The sequence below is a fragment of the Melanostigma gelatinosum genome, assembly GCF_949748355.1.
Source record: "Melanostigma gelatinosum genome assembly, chromosome: 7".
NCBI lineage: Eukaryota > Metazoa > Chordata > Actinopteri > Perciformes > Zoarcidae > Melanostigma > Melanostigma gelatinosum.
In genome coordinates, this window is record NC_136640.1 from 13,400,874 (window position 1) to 13,416,881 (window position 16,008).

The following is a 16,008-nucleotide window of genomic DNA, read 5'->3' on the forward strand; positions in this document are numbered from 1 at the left end:
ACACACACTTCAAGATGGACGGATCCACACTCATGTGGATTCACTTATAAGACGAATATAAATGTCGTGGTGGTACAAATAATTGTAAATTGTGAAGGGAGGATAAAAAAACAACCTCACACAGATAATATTTCTAGGCGGTAAGACAAGAGAGCGGCCAATCAGAACCAATAAACGGTTCTGATTCTGAAAGAGAGCGGCCACAAGCAACAAACTATCAGCTCGCTCTGGGAAGAGGATTAAAAGCTCTAAGCTCACTGTTTAGGCAGGAGACCCTGAGATGGTGTGCTAAGTGGGTTAAAGCACTCCCCGAGTCTCCTAATCGCTCCGTCCTCCCCTCCTCCTCTCTCCTCTCTCCTTCAATCCGTCTGCCACCACCAGCTGAGGGGAGCAATTTCAAGTGCCACAGAATATTTGGAGTTGCAGAGGTAGAGGGAGTTCGATTAAATAAAAAAATGCGTACACGCACCTTCATCCGGACACAAGCCTGCATTTGAATGACTTGGAGGTCTTCCTTGCCCAGAAAGGGATGCGTCTCTGTTTTTACGAGGGTCTGCTGCTCTTCCTCTCACACCTACTGTAATGTGTGATCTAGTCTCTCCTTGTGAAGGCCGATCCACACCGCGTGTGTAGAGCTGTGGGACTTTTTGTTATTGCTCTGCGTGCACGGTTTGCTCTTACAAAACAAAAAATGCATTTTGAGTCCACACTGGATCCCTGGCCAACATGCACACACACACATAAACACCTACCCCCCCCCCCCCCCCCCCCCCCCTATATGTCACCCAACATCACTACCCAGACACTGTGGTAACACGAGTCTACGGTGAAACTGTAGAGGTGTAGCTCGGCTGCAGCACCGTCCCAGACCCCAGAGAGACCAGACACTGTTTGCCTGCGGGACTTTGACTAGCGAGAGCAAACAGAGAACGGTACAGTCTGCCCATTGAGACCGAGCTGAAACACACAGAGCCGCACAAAGTACTGTACAAACTGAGAGACTGTGAGAAAAGAGAAAGAAAGAAGGAGGCCAGCAAGCCGGGGAAGTGAAACAGAGCAAATAGCACCAGAAGTACATCTCGAACACTGAATATTTAGTAAAAGAGCACATACAGAATACGGCGCTACAGAGGTTGGCTCTCTGGTACTTTCTCTGTTTTTGTGTGCACATACTTGACCAATAAAAGGTGATTCTGACACGTATGTATGTATGAGAGGCTCTGATGCGCTTGGCACACAAATTAAACCCTTTATCTTCACATTGCCCTCCATCTGTGAGTGGACAGCCACTTCCAAAACTAAAAAAGGTTTGAGATCCCATTTAATCCCTATCCACTCAGCACCAGTGGGAGTAGTTGCTGAAGAAAACTCATCTTACACAATATGAATGAAATCCCACTGCTTTTGTGTCTCTGACTGGCAGAACACTGAGCCTCCTAAAGTAAAAGGAAGGAGGCCCGCCCACCTCGACTCTCCGGATTAGGGATCAGATTCTGCAGGTTAGAGTCACTCTGGGAATTGTGAATAGTTGGATATCTCACTCTAAGTGTGGTCTTGTGATGAAATGTGCAGCAAACTGGCAATAATTATTTCATTTAAAGGTGTGTTGCATATTTTTTAAATATACTTTTTTATTTTAATACATTTGTGTATTTTGTTGAGATTTCTTATTGCTTGATTAAAATGAAAATCAGCAAAAGAAAATGTCCCAAAAAATCCATGCATGCACATGCAATTCACACACACACACACACACACACACACACACACACACACACACACACACACACACACACACACACACACACACACACACACACACACACACACACACATCTACACAGTGAGAGGCAAGAGGTGAGCACAGGTGAACACAGCCTATTCAGAGGATATTATAAAGAGGGGTTTGTCTCGACTGAAAGAGGATTACTGGGGAAAGGTGTGGCTCCTTTTAACTCACAGCAGCATTGTGTGTGTGTGTGCATGTGTGTCCTAACTAGCCAATATGAACACAGGATGTGGCTGAAGCTCTTTCAGCACCTTCCCTTCAGAATCCAGAAGGTCCACCTGGATTTACTCTCAAAGCCGTTCCCCTCTGAGCCAGCATATAGTTCCAATGCTGCAGCAGCGGCCATAATTCACGCGTGCTTGTTGGTTTCAGGTTGCCGTATCAATCAACACAGCGGAGGCGAGGTGGAGTTTACTAGTCAATAGAGATCTCAGCCCCTCAAAACTATCTCAGGCATCTGACCCAGCAGCAGTATCTCCGACGTGGAATCTGGCCAGTAATAACAGCAGAGTGGAAGGTGTGTCTGTTCCAACCAGAACCAAATTAAACACTCCAGCAGAGGGATTGTACCACATCACCATCACTTTGTTCCTTTAAACTTGGTGACGGTCTGCACGGCTGCCACTTTACTCATTCTTCACCCTGCGTTCCAAAAGGCATCACTGTTAGTGGGTGTGGAAGTTTGAGTCTGTTCCACAGCGAGGAGGCCAGAGCACGTGTCCGGCTGCTTTGTACAGTGGACACGCTGCAACAATAAATCTACCAAAACTGGTTTACAATTAAAAGGAATTTAATCCCACTGATGCAAGTATAGTATTTACAGTGAAGTACACTATTTCATGAAATATTAAATCAATAAAACCCCGTTTGCAAAAAACTCAACTCAGCTCCTCAGGTATAAAACCCGTCCGTCCTCTGAGAGCCATCACGCGAGAGAGAAAAAGACTTGAAATGAAACCACCCACATCCGTTCGAAACACCTCCTCTTCCGTTTATCCCAATTCCTATTGGCTAACTTCCAGGAGTGTATTCGCCTGTCTGCCTTTCTGTCCCTGAGTTTACTAACACATTCAATGACTGTCAGTTATGGTGTAATCCCTCTATGATAAACATTCCATATAATAGATAAGACTTTGCAACTTTTGGCAAAAGCTTCATGTCTCAAATTCTCCATCTAGCTACTAATCCTAAAACACTTTATGCTTATCTTAATTATGCATTTCCAAAACCCTTATGATTATGACTAATTATGAATTCTTAAATATGAATCATTGAACACTTTTCTCTCTCTCTCTCTGGTTTAAAGAGTGGCGTGAGTCCAGGGTGTGGTTCTACAGCCATGCGTGAGAGCACGCATGGCTGTAGAGCCACACCGAGCTGCACATGTACACACAACAGCGTACACTGGCCTGGTTGTTTCCCGAGTTGCAGAGAGGTGGCGAGAGGAGGGTTTATTAAAAAGGGTTTATTATTCACTTTATTTTGCCGAGAGTTGCCACTTTGTGTCTGTGGATTAACTTTTGAGCTCCGGCACATAACCCTCCGGTGAAACCACAACTTGCCATTTTCACATTTTGGTTTTGACACAGATCAAAGAAACGAGATGCAGCATGTCAGTGAGAGAGCTTTAGAGCTGATGGTGGATGGGACAGACCCCGGCTAGCTGCTTACAGTCTGTATGTTGAGCTAAGCACCTCCTTTCTCAAGGTTCATATTCAACCCAAGAATGGTATCAATCTTCTCGCCTAACAATAAGTGAATAAGTGCATTTCCCAAAATGTTGATTTTTACTTTATGAACTGTGCAGTGGGAGGAAAGAAATCCTAGAGGCTCCCCACAGGGCTGCCAACATTTCAGTCAGATCCAGACGTGGGAACCACTGGAAAAGCACAGCCCTCTGTGGACAAACGTGCACACGAGTGTCTGCACTAGTTGCATGTCAGTAATGCGCTTAATGGACGCAGCCATGTATGAGCTGAGGTGTTTGGGCTGAGAGCAGTGACAAGAGTTCACGAGGTGGCCTAAGTGCATGTCTGAGGCGGAGGAGAGGGGAGACGGTGTGGGTGTTTGTGTGCCTTTGGGCAACAAAGTGGGTCAAGAGTTTCATCCAGGAGCGGGAAGATAGCAGTGACCTTCAGCACGCACACACACACACAGTCACCTGGTAGCTCGTAACAGAAACAAAATGTCTCTCAACATCTCTTTATCATTCTCATCACTGCGAGAGGAGATCCGTTCCACAATCTCTCCGGAGACAACTACTCACTTCCACTTTGTTTTGTTCTCCGTCTTTGTCTTTTGTGATTATCATTATCACTTCTCAGGTGGAGCCTCTCCTCACACACCGGCCCACACAGTTTTATTTAAATCAGAGCTCGGCTGCGGAGGTCATGGAGAAAAGGGAGAAAGAAAAGAGAGGACGACACGTTAAGGAGGCGAAAGAGGAGGTGGGAGCACATGGGCTGGCTTTCTTACACCAACAGGCCTCCCTTTTAGCCTCTCCTTGTCTGTGGGCTCCTTTCCCTCCTCCCTTGCCAAGTCACGTCTCTCCCTCTGAGCTATCAGCTCATCCGTCTCCTCCTCTCCCACGATGATAAGAGGCTCTACTGTTGTGTGCAGAAACACCCAAACTGCCCCCCCCCCCCCCCCCCCCCACTGCTCTCTGACCTACTCCTATGGGACAGTTAACAAGGCCGTCACTGCTGCACACACTCCTAACAAAGCACCGAGGAGCAGTTGCACCGCATTTCATCGGCTCAGCTTGCTTAGAACCTCGGCGGAGGTGGTGACAAAAAAAGTACAGTGAACCAGGTACTATCCACAACTTCTGCTCATAGAAAACCCAAAAAGGGTGAGTCGAGTTGAGCAGTCGGGCCGTACCATGCAGTGGAAATGCAGCGTTAGCATCACTGTCTCTGCTGGCTAATAGCCAAGGTAGCTTTATTTATAGAGCACACTTCAGCAACAAGGCAATTCAGAATCATAAAACACCAATTGCATCAAAACAAAGACAGCAAATAGTGTCCCCCATTACTTACAGCAGTGCAGTTTGATCTGAGAGCATCTGGGCAGCAGCCAACTGTGCAGAGTGGAGTCACTAAAAACAGCCTGAGCTGAGCATCACAATGCGAGTGTTTCAAAGGGTAGCATCAGCCGGGCTAATTACTATTTAATCAAGCATTTAAATACACAGCACTGGAAGGCATGCGAGTTCTCACGTGCAGTAGCACAGTTGCTCAGGCTCAGCAAAAAGAAAAGCTAAAGTAGAGAAGACGTGTGTACGGTACTAGATGTCTGCTCCTCTCTACTGCTTTGTGTGACTTAACACTGGATCGATTTGAAATGTGTTTTACAAAAATAGAGTTATTATGAACATATCACGTTGGCAATGCTACACTAAAGATACTCAATATCATAGCATTGGTCTGAGATGGTGGAGGAAAACCTCTGACCAGTATAGTTATTAACCCCCCCCCCCCCCCCCGCCTAAAAAACCTGCTGTGTACAGAATGTTTCTCTGAAATCCCCTCATGTCCCACTCTGAGAGCTCATTTCACATATTGCCCAGCCTCATCAACGGCACAAACACATTAGCGTCACCATACCCTCTATGTGCAGAGTAGACCAGATGAGCTTGTGTGGAAACGGCCTCCGTCCTCGGATATCAAATCTCATTTGGAAATGAGGAGGAAAGAAATACACATTTGGACACAACAGTACCATAAAAAACTGGGCCGAGAGGCATTCGTGGAATGAACAAGTTATACTCAATTAGCATTAAAACAATGGCTCCACAGTCAGCAGTCACCGCCTGAGATGAGAGATGTGAAGAGGCAGAGGGACAGGGAGGCCGTATACATATATATATATATGTGTATATATACATATATATATGTGTGTGTGTGTGTGTGTGTGTGTGTGTGCATGCCTCTCTGCACACATGTACAGAAAATTAGGGAGTAGAAAGAAAACTGACTTTTTATGTGGTTTCATGAAACATTTTACAATGAGACAAAAGAAGAAAAAAACAACTAAAAACATCTTTGAAACTCACCCATTCCCAGACACATAACCACACACACACACACACACATACACACACACGAGACTGTGTGTTTGGCCGTTTGTGTTTTAAACAGACGAGCATGTCGCTTAAAGGCAAAACATCCTGAGGGGGGAAACATGTAAATATATCTACAAGCTTCCTGATGGTGTTTGGTGTTACGCCCATTTTCCAACCGTTTTCTCTTTCCCCAGCAGCAGTTGGAGGTGAGCAAATACTCAACCATGCCAAAAATGAATGTGCAAAGACAAAGTCCAGGATATAGGCTGCATGCCAGAGACAAGGAATGTTTTTACTCATGTCCTGTGAACTGGTCATCCGTCTTTGTGACGAGTACGCCCCCCCCCCCCCCCCCCCCATGACTATTGTCTGATTCATAGCAACACTCATCTCCACCACACATTTGCATCCTCCTCAGTACGGACTCACTTCCTGCAGCACAGAGAGCCAGAAGGAGCGCAGAGGACAGCAAGCGCCTCCAAATAAAATACAGATGGAATTTCACAGGAGGTGTCCGGGGGCTACAAAGATGCTTTTATTTCTCTGCAGAGGGAAACTGAAATGTTTTACGATGAAGAATTGATTCATTGTTCACATGTAGTGGGCTGGGTCATCACAGTCTTTTGTTGATTCAGTGATTGAGGCTTTTACACTTTCTCATTCACATTCTGGATCAACCATTTCAAAAATTCTTTTCTTCCAATATAAAAATCTATCAGTCATCTGTGCGTTTATGTTCCCTGGTAAGATTTAGAGCTGCGAACTTTTCGTCAAATAAATACAAAGACAAAATAATCAATGTTAGGATGTCAACTAGTGATCACAATTTTAGAAGTACTTCAATTTCTGTCCTTAAACAGACAAAATTAATGATCAGATTAATTGGACATGAAATAATAACTAGTTGCAGCCCTGGTGTGATCATATGGTCAACGCAACACAGAAATTATAACGAATAACTAATAATTGTTATCATCTAATCTGGCAATTGTTTTTCGATTGTTAATTCATCGTTTAGTCTGTAAAAGAGTGAGAAAGTAGTGAACACGTGCCCGTGATTTCTCAGAGCCCGAGGTGACGTCTTTATACGTCTTGTTTTATACGACCAACGGTCAAAAACCCTAAAATATATTCAGTGAACAACAATATAAGACAAAAAAACTAACTAACTCCCACCCTCGAGAGGCTTTTCCTTGAAAACAATCCCTGAAAAGACGATCACCTCTAACTCTAGCGTGGCCTTTACATTCTCTGCTGCAGCTGAGAGTCAAATGACGAGCGAGGTAGTGAGCTCAAGCCTTCCTTGACAGTCGTGTGATGGTCAAGCTCGTGTGTGTGTGTGTGTGTGTGTGGGGCACACAAGGTTAATTCACTCCTCCTCACTCCATTAAAAGCAGATGGAGACAGAATCAGCTGTTTCTTTATCCCGTCATGCAGGATTTCCTCTTTCCAGAACATCTCTGCTATGCTGGTGTGTGACAGAGCTCTTTGTGTATGCACGCACATGCACACACACACACGCACACACACAACCATGTGTTTGAGGGCTCAGTTAGGGACAGATATGAAGCAGGTGCAACAACTCGCTCTTTGCCTTAAGGAAGCAGACAAACTCAAGTCCAGAGACAGAAGAAACAAGAAGTCGAAGGACTAAAGGCAATAAAGACATTACAGAGCGAAAGGTGTCCGCTGCTCCTCTTAGCGGCACGACAATTCATATTAATGGTTGTGTCTCTGAATGCTTTGCAAACGCCTGTTCCCTGGAGATCAAATGCATGATTTGCGCTTCTATCCTCCACTGTCTCTCACAGCACAGCACTGAAGCTCCATTTAACATCATCCGTCCCCTTTGAAAGAGGAACACAGGCTAGAGAGGAACATAATAAAGGGTGGGAGAGTAACAGATAACAGCTCTTTATGTTGCGGAGATGAACACATTCAGTGCTGCTCACAGACTATAGACCGTTATCGCAGCGGTTCCTGCTCCTTATGGCCTTGGATTCGGCGTGAGAATGGAGATAGAACCCAAACAGTCACGTCTGGCTTTCTGTGAAAACGTTCTCCTCTTATTTCAATAAACACAGATCAAAGCGTAAACTCCTCACCTGACAGGGCCGAGTATACACAAGCTCTTTGTTAGGTGAACACCCGTTCGTAAATCTGAGTGGCCTCCGCTTGAAATTACTAAATGGACAGCGATGCATGAATCACTCTTTATGTACAGCACTTTGTCAGGCTGTCGGAATGATTTGTAGCAAATGTAGACATCCATTAACCCCCGACGAAAGCTTAGTGTGGAGTCCAACAAGCCTGTTTAAGTGTGCTGTGGATGGATGGTGAGGCATTCCCTCTCGATCTCTCCTCTCCACTACCAGCGCTGACCAGGCCGACCTGTGGCAAGAAAAGGCCTCCTCAACATCTGTGTTTATCCTCTCGCTAAAACCATGCAGGCTATATTTACCCCGGCCAAACATACCTGGAGCAGAGAGGAGTAGAAAGATGTAGCCTGTGACACCTATGCCGTCGTATACTTCTACCCTCTGTGAGAGATGGAAGCGGCACACCGGCGGCGCTATTAGGCAAACGCGGGGACATTATAAGACATTTACTCGCAGAAGTGTGATTTTCTGATTCATCCTCTTTCCCGTGAAGAAGACACAGATTGGTAAACAACACCTCGAGGCGATCTGACCTCTGCAGGAGTGAGAAGAAGAAGAAGAACAAGAAGAAGAGGAGGGAGGCTTTATAGATCAACTGCCTATCTAGCAAGTGTTTTATAGATGCACAGGAGGCCATAAAGCACAGACTGGTTTCAGGAAACATTGGTGTGCTCCTCTTTCTGTAGATCTCTGACCTCTTGACGCCGTCGCGCACGCCGACTTATGGATAAGACCCTCGGGAGAGGCACATACATCAGAGAGAGTGGGGGCTTTGCATTACTGTTGGTGGTCTGATGCTATTTCATCTTAAACGGTAACGCCTGCGCAGTGACTCATTTGACCCATTTTACATTAGACTGCTGTTACAGTTGAATCCCTCGAATAGGAGTACAACAAAATAACACTCTCGCACACTGTCTCAGTTACTGCTGGTAGTTATTCATTTATGGTGTTTAAACATGATGGAATCCTCTTTTTGGGGCTTTAATCTTTCATTTTATAGGAATCTACCCATTTAATGTAAGCGTTTAGGGACACATATATGGTTTTTACTATATAGGCCGTTCATTGTCTAGCTCCATATATGTATTGGTGATGGTCATGGGGTAAATCGATGTTGGCATTGATAACTTCCTATTGCACATGCGTGACTAATTGCAGACTTGCAGCCACTCCGTTTAACATGGCTTCTCATTGTCACAAAACATTTGTCTGATGACGGTCTAGCACTGAGACTTGGCAAATAAACATATTTTTGCCAGTTAGACAGAGTGCAGGAGTTTGTTTACAACTTTTAAACAACAATCCCAATATATACAACTGTGTATGTATATATATATATATATATATATATATATATATATATATATATATATATATATATATATATATATATATATATATATATACTGCATATAGATGTTGAGTAAATTATAATTTACTCAACTGAAATGTCCAACAGTAAACAAGACAGTTTGGAAGAGTGCTTTCAGTTTCATTCAAGTTGCACCTGTTGCACATTCAGGTTTGCAGAGATGTTTTTCAGTGATTTGAGGCCAATCCTGTTCACACAGACTCTAATCGACCACTGTGGTGCTCTATTGGTCACAGCTAAAGCCCATAATTACACAGATCTACACTACATGAAATAATTAACAAATCAAAATCTTCATATCCACACTGGCTGTCGCCCACACAGGTCACTCTCTTCTGTTTCTGTGTCTGCGTCTCTTTCTTGTGGATACAATTTTGTTTGCAGACTATGTGAATATGATATAGTGTCGTGTAACTTAAATTTTAGTCCAATACTTTTTGACTATTTTAATTTATTTCAATTTTGCTGTGTTTTTTTATGTAATGTATTTATTAACTTACGTAAAGCACTTTTAACAGCTGGTTGAAATTAATCTGCTACACAAATACGAATAATAAATAATATATTTAGTTTTTAGTCTGAGATCATTTTGTATATCTAAGAGGTAGCTGTGTGAATTGAGTTGGATTACTAAATCAAAGTGACGACACTGACTATTTATCATAGTATAATATATATAGTATGATATAATTTATTATTGTATTAGTATTTGGAGATCGTGTGGCAGGTTTAAGGAGGGCTTGGTCATCTCCAGGATAGTTTTTATCGGTTTGTTATGTATATTATCAATTAAATAAAAAATATCAGAAAAACAGAAACATTAAAATAAACTTAAATAGAAACAGCTACTCACCACAGACAACCCCGGGTGTGAAGCGGCTGTGATGCAGGTGTGATGACACGTGCTGCTGAGCCACTCGGATTAACCACTGACATTTGTTGAACCTCAAATGCGTCACATTGTTGGTTTAAAAAAAATAAACCATCAGAGAGGGAGAGCAGTTTGCGGTATACTTCAATGGCTGAAATCTATAAACTATCATCTATAAAACACACACACACGCACCCTGAAACAGACCAGATGGGATATTTAGCCTTAGTTATCGTCCGCCCTCTGTGACCTATCAGGAAACACCCCATGATAGTGATGGATGTTGTTTGAGTGAGTGTGTGTGTGTGTGTGTGTGTGTGTGTGTTCTTCTGCATACCGTGAAAACACACAATTGTTCATTTCTTATTTAACTAACTTATATTTAACTAAGACGCCTCTGAGGATTAAATAGAAACCTGGCAAGAGGCTTTTCGTTTCAAAATGACAAACAGCAGGAGGGCTGCCGATGAAAACGTTTTTTTTTTGCTGCCTTAAAAACATCACAGTAAAAAAAAAAACTCTTTGAAATGTATTGTTCGCCCAACAGAAGACCTGTGTGTGAGTTCTTTAAAACCTGTGTCAAGAATAAAAGAAGAGGGAAATACCACCAACTGATGAGTCACCGCTACCAAGATACGGTGATTCAACTTAATGTTTACAGGCAAAATAACTCAGGTGGCCCACGTTCAGCTCCGTTTGAAGACGGGATCCTTTGTTCCCGCAGCTGTTTGCAATGAAACGCTGAAATAAGTAGCACAAAATATGAGATGCTCCTCAAGATCACAGGCTTGTTATCTGGTACCCGGCGGAGACGACTACAAGCCGACCGCTGGAGGTGCTTTACAACTATGTGACGTGGGACCAACGTTATGAAGTGAGCGTAGATTAGCACGGATAATGGGATATCGTAAATACCAAAACAAACATGCTGATACAGATATTTCTGGACAGGAGTTTTTACAAAACTGTGTAGTATTGGAAGCAAAACATACTCTGGAGAAAATCTAAGGTATGATTAGAAAGGGGAAGTTTGATTGTCTCAATTTCAGAATTACACATTTTCCCGACCAAAACTTCATAAACATTGTGTTTTGTAAATACCTTGGATTTTGTCATTTAGTCTTCAGACCACTCGAAGCGCTTTAACACTACACGTCATTCACCCTCCTTCATACACTGATGGCAGGCTACCATGCAAGGTGCCCCCATCCGTCACGACTAACTAAGCATCCGGGAGCAATTTGGGGTTAAGTGTCTTGCCCAAGGACACACCGCCAGGGACTAGAGGAGCTGGGCATCGAACCGCTAACCAGTAGGGAAAGCTCACATGCACTAGACACACAGACATTACTTCACTATATATTTACACAGTAGTGTGTTGCTACACTAATGTTCAGATTGTTGAATACAGCTCCTTTACGTTATTGTTGGCCCCTTGCCTTGACTGTGACGTGTAAAAAAGCCCCATTACAAACTACACCATAGAAGCATCAAACCCAACTGTATTAAGTGGATTTAAGGAGTTATTGCATTTGAAGATCCTAACTCCAATGAATCTCCACCACTGTCTGAACTTCCTGATACTTTCTGCAGGTTTGCTTCATCTCTTGGAAGTCGCATGTATTCTACACATCCATCAAAAAACTGCTTGCAGGGACACGCTGACGTACTGAACTACACATGTACTACAGCCTCTTCTTCAACCATCAATTTGTGTTCGTCAGACAGGTAGAAGGTTACGAAAGAAGACAGGAATGAAGGAGAAAATAAAGTAAGTGGCATACAACAGTGACGGTTCTGAGCAGTAACGCGGAGAATGTTTGAAACTCTCACAAGAGCAGTGGGTTTGATCCAAGCGTCATTACTGACATTCTTTGAATTTTCCGCGAAAAACACATAACACTGGAGTTGTAGAAACTGATAAGTTCACAGGCCGTGAAAGCAAGAGAGTCTGCTCAGTTTTGCCTTTGATATGGAACATTTTCAAGCAACCATTACAAGCATGGAAATGTCTTCCAGTAAACTATAAACAGAGAGCATTTAACAGACTTCTGCAGTCTGGAGCATTGCCTTTGATCAAAGGAAATTGGATTTATCATATGGCGACTTGTGTCATTGCTATTCAACATTAACGACACAGTTCAGAACTATATATTTCTGAATCAGATTTTCTCTCAGACGGAAAATGACATGCAGGACTTCCCCCATTGTGCTGACAGCTCAGCTGCTGTTACGGGAGGTTCAGCAATAGGACAACCAGGGTAAGGCATTAGGGCATCATTCTCACATTTTCCCCGGTAATAATTATTCCATTAGTTCCAGAAGGGAGGCAACCAGAGTCAATGTTGGCCAGAATATGTGCAGTGCTGCCATGCTCTGCTGCTCGTCCACGACAGATCCATCATGCTGATACTCGACGTGTCGTTTCCTGAGGGCTGGGAAATACGGCAGCAACAAGGGGGGGGGGGGGGATCTCTGTGAGAGGGAGGCATCATCACCACTCCATTCTGCGTACACGCTCGACTGCACACGCACACACACACACATTTCTACTGTGCACACTGACATCTGAACAAAGTCTGCATGTTCAACCACGATCAGTTCTCCTTTATGATCACATTAAAAACATTAAACCAGTGGCATTTATAACTACTGCAACACTCCTACAAAATAAAAGATTGCAAGTGTAACCCGTGGACTGTATAGAAGAAGGTGTACCCGCACAGCCAAGTATATCCCTCGCAGCTCATTTTGAAACAAATCTCCAGCCAACAACAACTTCCGATTGCAGCACAACTACTCGAGATTCAGAGCTCGTCCAGACTAACTAGCTGGCTAGCGCTGTTGCTCCCAAACAAAGCTCCCATTGTCTGGAACTTGTAGTCTTAACGTTTTCTCTTGGCCCTCACAACTGTGATTAACTCAGGTACAGAAAAACTACAAATCCAAAGTCTGTACGGTGCTGTGGGCATGCGCACTGGGACCTTAATGAGCAGGAAGGTTGTAGAATATTTCGTCGTGAATGAATTGTTGCGGGTAGCGGTGTGTTTGAGGCTAAAGGGGTCTTTAGCCTCTGGTAGCCCGGAGGTCTAAGTGTGTGGACGGTGTCCGGTGGTGCTCAGACTACCGGTAGTAAAGACTGACGTAGTAACGAGCTCGTCCTCTGCATTCACTGAAGTTGGTCTGCTCGGCTGCTTCTCGGTGTTTGCTCTGCTCACTTTTCCAGCGCTTTGAATGTGTCGCCCTGTTTCAGCTCAAACTGTTCTGAGAAAACCAAAAAAAAGAGTACACACCTTACCGGACGCTGTTCCGGTGTTTCGGCTCGGCTCCTATTCCGTTTAAAATAAATCTCCAGGCATTGTGGAAACACTCGTTGCGGCCGACGGTCGACTGCCTGTTCACCCAGCGAGACGGCTGCCAAGAATGCTCAACCGAAACCACCCGCACGCTCACTGCGCTTGCGCAGCTCCGGTTGTGCGCAACCTACTGATAGTAACACACAGGGGGCAGCACGTTACTACCACTCTGTGGACCTGTGGACACCACAGACTGTACATAGGAACATGTGTGTGGACACCATAGACTGTACATAGGAATATGTGTGTGGACACCATACTGTACATAAGAACATGTGTGTGGACACCATAGACTGTACATAAGAACATGTGGACGCCATAGAGTCTATGGCGTCCACACACATGTTCTTATGTACAGTCTATAGACTGCACATAAGAACATGTGTGTGTGGCTGTGTAATGAAAATACGAGGAATTAACTGTGAATATTAGAAACCACATCTGAGCGTAAACACATGGAAATAACACTGGAGAAGCATTCTGTATATGTAGCATGCTGCATAGTCGCAGTTTGATTCTGCATCGCACACAAATTAGTCAACAGCACAACCTTGTGGCTGCTTTACAAAATCAGTCCTCTGATATCAGAATCAGCTTATTCGTTGCTTCCATGTACTTTGACAGAAATAAACAAACATTCAGGTAAACATAAACATTACACCACATTATATCCATGACAATTAAGATATGTAGCATACATATCTTGATGAGTCAAACTAGACATTTAATGTCTAACTAACATTGTATAAGCCAGCAACGGCAACGATATCTGCTCTGTGGTCTGAAAGGCAACAATGCAGTCAGTCTGATCAGCTGTAACACCAGACCAAAGCCTACAACCTATCTATTCTGAAGTCTGCAGCTCCCGCAGCTGTCTCTGCACCAGAGGATGGTGTTGATAATGCGATAGCAGTAATTATCGTGATTTCTCCAAAAAAAAGTTGGAACAATGGCAAAACATTGTTTGAACCTTATTTTCTGCTTGGATGAATTGAAATAGAGAACTAAGTTTGACTCAAATGATACCTGTATTTCTGAAAACGCAAAAGATACTGAACCTCCACTAAATGCTTTGTGTTTCATCATTAGGCACCAGGGGGCAGTGTAGCTTAAATTATTATGGGTGGGAATACTACTTCTACAACAACTGTAATGTATTTTTCTGAGGAATACACAATCCTATCCATATCAGTACAAATGATGATATTATATGTATCATCTCCTTGCATAAAGTAAAAACCCGTTGGAGTATTTTTGCAGGAAAGGTGCATGTGAAGCTCCAGCGTATTTAAAGAACCTTATCCACTGTTCTTCCGTTATTTGCCTCAAACTGCCAAAGTGCCCTTGAGCAACATACTCAATCCCTGCAAGCGGGGGCTGTTGCTCTTTAACTGACCTTCGACCATGTATATGTTCCAGTGAGAATGAATCACTCTATCCTTGTATTACATTACCACTATACATTGTAGCTATTGCTCATAGGGCAATGCACTGTAGTGGAGAATAAACCAATGATATTTATTAATATTATGTACTTTGGCGACAATTCTTTCCCTTATGATTGCAACATCGCTAATTATTTAGCCAAATGCGCGGCCAGAAAGATGTAGGTCAGCAGGAGATCCCTCAGGTACTACATTACCCACAGTGCAACAGCACTCGCTCACCACCAGCACAGTCTAGTCTCGCTCCAACCATCAGACCGTCCTCCTCTCCGCCCTGCACGGTGAGCTGCACCCTGATCTGCGCAACACGTGATGGGAGTAAATACGCACACCGCCCGCGCGCCTCCACCATCGCTATGTTTTGTAGATCGGTGACAGAGGGAGCGCTTGTTCTCACGTATATGTGGACGTCACCCCGGTGTATTCGGATGCAAAGCCAGCCCACAGACTGACAGCTCGGTGCTCGAGATGTCACGTCTCTTTGGAGGAACAGTCTGTTTGAACACGACGGACCTCCGGACAGCCGGATGAGCAGCACCAACACGGAGTCCCGGGAGCGAGTTTTAGTTCCTCGCCAAATTGGGTTAGTGACCTGGACGGTCCCTCTTTACGCGGATGTAACCACACGCCCATGCGACGATTCCTATTCCTATTAATATTATTACTTTTATTATTATTATTGACATTATTATGCTATATTATTATTATTAAGATGGGGGTTCGGTCAATCTATAAGGGAATCATGGAGCCTCCTGTAGGCTAATGCTGCAATGCCACCATGCAAACCATCGTTGACATTATTCTCCACCTTGCTGCCGCCGTGTGATGGCTTCTGTCATTCCTAAAGAAGTCGTGGACATTTAAACCTATCGATTGACGATCCGTAACTGCCATGCGTGCTCTTGGGGCAACAGGACATACACGCTGGCATCCTTGTACTGTCGTCTCCA

At 43.9% G+C, this 16,008-nt stretch overlaps 1 protein-coding gene across 1 annotated transcript in view; it reads right to left on the reverse strand.

Moving 5' to 3' along the window:
- The window catches only part of sipa1l3 (signal-induced proliferation-associated 1 like 3), a 59,943-nt gene extending 46,274 nt beyond the window's left edge, over positions 1-13,669 (reverse strand). Inside the window, exon 1 of the mRNA XM_079271837.1 lies at positions 13,551-13,669. The gene's annotated coding sequence lies outside the window, so the exon portion shown is untranslated. The remainder of the gene's footprint in view (positions 1-13,550) is intronic.
- Between the last annotated feature and the right edge of the window lie 2,339 nt (positions 13,670-16,008).